The sequence below is a fragment of the Mus caroli genome, unplaced genomic scaffold (assembly GCF_900094665.2).
Source record: "Mus caroli unplaced genomic scaffold, CAROLI_EIJ_v1.1 scaffold_22392_1, whole genome shotgun sequence".
Lineage (NCBI taxonomy): Eukaryota > Metazoa > Chordata > Mammalia > Rodentia > Muridae > Mus > Mus caroli.
The window spans coordinates 3,025-10,088 of record NW_018388478.1 but is presented as its reverse complement, the minus strand read 5'-3'; the positions used below and the strand labels follow the sequence as shown (position 1 = coordinate 10,088).

The 7,064-nt window shown below is 39.0% G+C and overlaps 1 pseudogene; it reads left to right on the top strand.

Moving 5' to 3' along the window:
* Positions 1-5,295: 5,295 nt before the first annotated feature.
* Positions 5,296-7,064, top strand: part of LOC110287628 — a 4,061-nt pseudogene continuing 2,292 nt past the window's right edge.

The following is a 7,064-nucleotide window of genomic DNA, read 5'->3' as shown; positions in this document are numbered from 1 at the left end:
TGATCGGACTTTCCAACTTTATATGCCCCAGTACAGGGGAATGCCAGGGCCAAGGGGTGGGGGTGGGTGGGTGGGGGACTGGGGGGGGAGTGTATTGGGGACTTTTTGGATAGCATTGGAAATGTAATTGAGGAAAATACCTAATTTAAAAAAAAAGAAGATCAAAAAACAAAACAAAACAAAACAAAACAAAATAAAACAAAACAAAAGGGACCAGCAGCATCTCAGTTCTAAGGCAAATAAGCTGATAGTTGGTTTTTTCCTAGAAAAATCTCTGCAATTGTGATTATTGGATTCAGCAAATGACAAAGTGCTTTTTCTCTTGAAATTATAGCTAGAAAAAGTAAAATTCTTTGGTTTAAATTTATAAGATTCATGTAGCCACTTCATTTGGTTTCTGAATGGTCTTAAAGGTATAAATGTGCTCTTTATGTCTTGGTCATAGAGTATTGGCTTATAAGTTATTGGGTATGATAAAAAAGGTATAACATTGGTAACAAGAAAGTGAGCTTAAAACTGATAACTCAGGGTTGGAGTCATTTAAAAAAAAAAACAACACCTGGCATGAACCAGCTCAGGAAACCAGGCCTCTAAAGATTCTTCTAAATTGGGATAGTATTTTATGTAATTCTTATCTTAGAATCTAGACTTATAAGGGATAATATAAATTTAAAGCAATATTTCTTTAATGAAGCATTAAAAGTTCCACTGTCATGCATTCATATATAAGAATTGGTAGCCTAATTTCGTAACATGAAAGTGACGTTTCTGGTATTGATTTTAAAGAGAGTAGATTGTTTAAAATTGGGTTTTGCTTACCAAGAGTTTGGTTATGCTCTAATATTGCAAAAGGAAACTTAAAAATTATGGTTAAATTCCCTTGACTGCCATTTGCAGTTTGATCACAAGCTCAGGACTCCTAACTCACCCATATACTGTAATTAGGATGATTACAAGAGTAATCATCTTATGAGAATGCTAATGCAGCTCCCTGCAGCCATCTGGCCATACAAAGCAAAGTCTATCTGGATATATTCGTCTTTGTGCAGAAAGTGGACCCTCATACAATCGGTACAGTATGGTTGCTGCCTTGCAGGGGACTACAGTACAAGCAATGCTTTTACGGCAATAAGGTTATAAGGAATGTTTTAAGTATAAATCACCTTAGAAAAAGACTGTCCAAAAATTAGAGGCATAGACAGACAACAGGATAATAATTTCTTTTGTTTTGCAAACCTTGCTTAGGGACGTTTTTGGGACCTCACTACTCCTTGCCTCCGGGGAACTATTTTTAAGCCAAAACAACATTATTACAGATCTATCCAGGTGTTGGTCAAAATAAAGTTTAAATTTAAGATTTATGAAAGGTCAATGAGGCTGTAGAACTTGTAGAGGCATTACAATCTGGCCTGCCTACTCCATATATAATTATTATGGATTTGGAAGGTTCTTTCTTCCTTTGCATCCTGATAATTGTAAAAGCGTTTGCTTCTAGTGAGCTTGTAATCATGGGAAAGTTTTGCCTCTAGGAATGGCTAATAGCCTTACATTATGTAAAACAAGACAACAAAAGAAAACAAAACAAAACCCCCAACTTTTGGCTCTGCTTCAATATAAGAAGTTAGGACTTTGAATCCCTCAGTGTATATTGTTTCTTATATGGAAAGTATTTTATTAGCTAATGCCGCTGAAGGGAAATTTACTACAAACCTTTGCTCTTACACAATGAACTTTAAAGTTTTGGGGATTAGTTGTTGCTTCAGAAAAGATTCAGAGGCAATATCTTTCTCAATATTTAGGGCCTCAGTTATATCCTAGAAAAGTTGTGGGACAGAAAATTCAAGGAAGAAAAGATGATTTACTAGCTTCAAATTATTTTCAAAAGCTTCCAGGAGATGTTGGCTAAGACCTCACTTTAAGGATGTTTTAAACCTTTGTAGGATGTTATCAAGGGAGATGCACATTAACTGGTGAGAGACAAATAGCTTTGCAGAAAGTTGAGGAAGTTTCTGTAATCAAATATTAGCTGCTTATTTTAGTTATTGTTATTCAGTGTGCCCACAGCAATTCTTTGCAAAAGAGAACATTAATGTGGATTCATTTTTCTTCATCTCCAAGTAAAGTATTAACATCCTGTTATGAAGCTGTTGTGGTGTTAATAAAAAATTGTAGGATAGAATCAAGAAGGTATTTTGGAAAAAATGTCTTAAAAACCTGATGAGATGTCTAGTCCTTGACTAAAACAGCAATTAAATTGGTTATTGTAGAATATTGATATTTGGCCTATTGCATAGTAAACTTTTTAGGCAAAATTGATAATCATTATCTAAAAGACAAGTTGTTAAAATTGCTTCTATGCATGCTTTTGTATTTTCTGTAAATTTATGTATGCATCCCATAAAGACTACATCTACTGTATTTATAAACAGCCCTTCTATGGGAGAGAAGTGTATGTGATTGGATCACATGTTTATTCTTTTGAGTTTCTTCCTGCTTCAGCACGGATAATTAAATTGGGTGCTGCAGCCAGTGTTTTGAAATATTGAAAAATCAAGCTTTAACTTGTATACTGATAGCCAATTTCTCTCTCTCCCTCCCTCCCTCCCTCCCTCCCTCCCTCNCTCNCTCNCTCTCAGAGCTTACAATTGCTTAACATTGTTCCTTTTTTAGATACTGAGATACTGCTAATTCTCAAATTTGCAATTATTAATGCATATACAACTCAAGTTAAGAGAAAGTATTGTTCCTTTAAAGGACTGTCTTTGGACATATAAAATCTCATCCTGGACTGCCTGGACAAGATTCCTTAAGACAATGTCACCTCAGATTTGTATCCCAGGCAGATTATAGGCCTTATATAAGAACATTTGGCCATGTAATCTCATACTTTACATCATCAAAATAGTAATGTCTTGAGATAATAATTTGGTATTTTTAGAGAATGTGCATGTCAAATTGTAAAGACTTGTTCTCAGTGTTCTCAGTTTCTACCTGTTCCACATAATGGTGTTAATTCTTGAGGACTTATACTTGATCAATTATTGCAAAAGGTTACTCATATTTCTGATTTTAGAAAAATAAAATACGCACCTGTGACTATTGATACCTTTTCAGGCTTTCTAGTTGCAACTGCTCTGGCAAGATAAGCAACTAAAAATGTAATTGAACACTGCTTATGTTAATTTTTTTATGCTTGGTGTTCCAAATCAGAGTAAAACAGTTAATGGAACTGACTATTACAGTCAAGCATTTGAGAAGTTTTGTCAACAATTTAATGTTACCCATATTACTGGGATTTTTTTATAATTCTCAAGGACAAGGTATTGTGGAACTTTAAAACAATATCTTCTTAAAAAACAAAAAAACGGGGGAATTATGTCCCTGAGAACATTATTTAAATCACACTTTTTATTTTAAAAAATTTAAAAATCGAATGCCAAAGAGCTCTTTACTGAGTGTCTATAGCATCCTACAATTAGGCATACTAATGCCTAGGTGAGATGGAAGGATCCACTTATTGGCACATGGCTGATATGGGGAAGAGGACATGTTTGTGTTTTTCCCACCGAATGCTGCAAGAGCTTGCTAGCCTCCAGAGTGATTGGTGTGACATACTGACACAAAAGGATAATGCTGACAATGTGACAGGAAAGCTGTATTGGGTATATGTTCTTGACCCACTTTTGCTTGCCTATGTCTCAGATTAAACAAGCTAAGCTGCCTTGCTTCAAACATTTAGACCTTGTGGGACAGAGAACATAGAGACTGTGGAAACTGATTTAGAAAAATTAATCAAGAGGAGGCTTTATAATGACTCTTCTTTTTCCTTTAATGTGACCAGTTATTCTGACTCAATCATGGACTGGTCTAGAAATAAATCCAATATTGGAGATTCCAATTGTGATGATGGCTAAAAAAAATCTTTATTAGCCAGCAGAGTTAACTTGCAGCATAGCCGCCAGTATTTACCTGAGACATAACAGTTTTCTGTTTATTCTCAAAGTCACCTTCCCCACACTGGTGTTGGGAGTGACCTTGTTTGAACACCAACTGTCTTAAGTGCTTGCTGGCATTAAGTCTTGGTCTCTGTGGGAAAGTACTAGCCCAGCTGAATACAAATAGACATAGATCCTGAAGTCAGTGGAGAACAAATAGCTATAAATCTTGTGGATAGGTGCCAAATAATCCTGTTGCCTCTAACTTTTGACTTTGTATTTCAAGCAGGTTGGTTACCTCCATACAGTCTTACCTTCAGCAAAGCTCAGATGGCAGTTATTCATCGCTATGATGAGATTCATTGAGTGCATATTGTGGCTTTGGTCTGAATGGGAAAATGGTGTGCTATGAGGGCTGGCAGCCAAAGATGGGCCACTGGTCTATGATTCTTTTCAACCTGAGAGAGGCATGTGCCAAGAGGTTGCACTTATTTATAATAAATGCTAAAAGGCCGTGTTTGTGCAAATAAATACAAAGAAGCTGCACATGTCCTCCAAGACAGGTCAGAAAGAGTCCAGTAAATTCAGTCCTAATACAGGCGTGACTGACAGCAACCACAATTCCCAGGCAGGACTATGGAACATAAATAAATTTTATGTACCATCCCAGCTAATTTTTAATAAATAAAATGGGAGTACCTGTGCCCTCCCCCCCAGCCTTGAGCAGGCTGGCTCAGACTGTGTCACAGTTGCTATCTCACCTACAGTGGAGTTTTCCGACCTATGTAAGTCTTGTGTCTGCTACATCTGCAGCTTCCTGCAAGAAGCTACCTGCTTAGCAGCAGAGTTTGTTTTCCTGAAAGATTCTGACAAAGTGACCATAAGATCCTGGCATGGTGGGGGATGAGGTCCCCCCACCTCAACCCCAGTTTATAAGCTCAGACTCATAAGTAAACATCGGGTCTTGATCCTATAATCTTGTCTTGGCTTATTATTTCTTTCACTGCCTTTCCCATCCAACCCCATCTTTTCTTTTAGGAATCCAGTAACCTGTGGCCACTGGTAACTACACTGCACCAGAATCAGAGACTCACCATTCCCCCAAACTTGAGGAGCAACTCCGGGAAAAATGGTGCTCGGCTTCCTGACTGACACTGACATCCCATTTCCGCCTGCATCTGCCTTGTAATGCTGCCCAAAGTGGAGACAGAAGCCCCAGGACTGGTCTGATCACATGGGGAACAGGGGCAGATGCCAGAAAACATGCAAGATTGTTCGAGCTCTTTGCACATACTCCTGTGTGGAGGGAAAAGACTGAATAGAATGAATGGCCCAATATATACAAGGGAAGATCACAGGAAGTGTCTCAATTTAAATGGTGAATTACTCCTATGATGAAGATCTGGAATTGCTTTGTCCTGTGTGTGGCGATAAATATCTGGGTATTATTACGGTCTCCTTGCCTTTGAAAACTTCCAGGGTTTTTTTTTTTTTTTTTAAGTGAACTGTCCAAAACCAAAAAGGGTACATGTGAATAGAGAACCAGAATTGCCAAATTGACAAAATACAGAGAAAAAGCTGTCCTTACTGTCATTTAAAAAAATGTATTGATGTTGGAATGAAGTTGTAAGCTGTAAGTGCTGACTGCATGCAAGGAGGCAGAAATAAATTTGGGTCAATGTACATGGGCCCTGAAGAAACAGAAGAAAGCCCTCATTCGATTCAACGAACTTAAACTGGAAGCCATGTCTCAGGTGATCCAAATAATGCCCTCAGACCTGACCTCTGCAATTCAGAACATTCATTCTAACTCCAAAGGCCTACCTCTGAGTCATGTAGCCTTGCCTCCAACAGACTATGACAGAAGTCTCTTTGTCACATCTTCCATTAGCATGACAATGCCACCTCATGGCAGCCTGCATGGTTACCAACCATATGGTCACTGTCTTAGTTATGATTTTACTGCTGTGAACAGACACCATGACCAAGGCAAGTCTTATGAATAAACAACATTTAATTGGGACTAGCTTACAGTTTCAGAGGTTCAGTCCATTATCATCAAGGTGGGAGCATGGCAGTATCCAGGCAGGCATGGTGCAGGAGGAGCTGAGAATTCTATGTCTTCATCCAAAGGCTGCTAGTGGAAGACTGACTTCCAGGCAACTAGGGTGAGGATCTTATACCCACACCCACAGTGACACACCTATTCCAACCAGGTCACACCTATTCCAACAAGGCCACACCTTCAGATGGTGCCACTCCGTGGTCCAAGGATATACAAACCATCACATTCCACTCCTTGGTCCCCATAGACTTGTTCAAAAACATGAGTCTATGGGGGCCATATTTAAACATAGCATAATGCAAAATGTATTTAGTCCAACTTTCAAAGTCCTCATAGTCTATAGTAGTTGCAACAATGTTAAAAGTCCAAAGTTCAAGGTCTCTTCTGAGATTCATTCAATTTAATTAACTACAATCCCCAAAGCAAGGCAGGAAACCAGCTGGGCAAACTCCAAACTCTGCATCTCCATGGCTGATGTCAAAGCGGTCTTCAGATCTCCACTCCTTTTTCATATTTGTTGACTGCAACAAACTGCTTTCTCTTGGGCTGGTTCCACTCCCTGTTAGCAGCTTTCCTCAGCATGTATCCCATGGCTCTAGCATCTTTAACATCTTTGAGTCTCCAAGGCAATTTCAATGTTACAACTTCTTGTTTCAGTGTCTGGGATTTCACTTGATCTTTTGGACTCCTTCTAAGGGCTGGCATCACTTCTCCATCTCTGTCCTCTGTAGCACTCTATGCTCAGGTTGATCCACTCCACTACGGCTGTTGTTCTTGGTGATCATCCTATGGTACTAACATCTCCAATACACTGGGGTGTTCCTCTCCAACTAGGCTTCACCAATAGCCTCCCATAGGCTCTCTTCAGGGTGCCAAGCCTCAAATCCTTTGCATGACCCCTTCAGTCCTGGGCCATCAACTATAGCTGTGGATTCACCTTCTCCAATGGCCTTCCCTGGCCTCTTACAGTGCTAAGCCTCAGCTTCTCTCCATGATCCCTTCATTCCTTCACAAGAAGTACCACCTGAGTGACTCTTACACATTACCAAGTCCAGCTGCAGCAT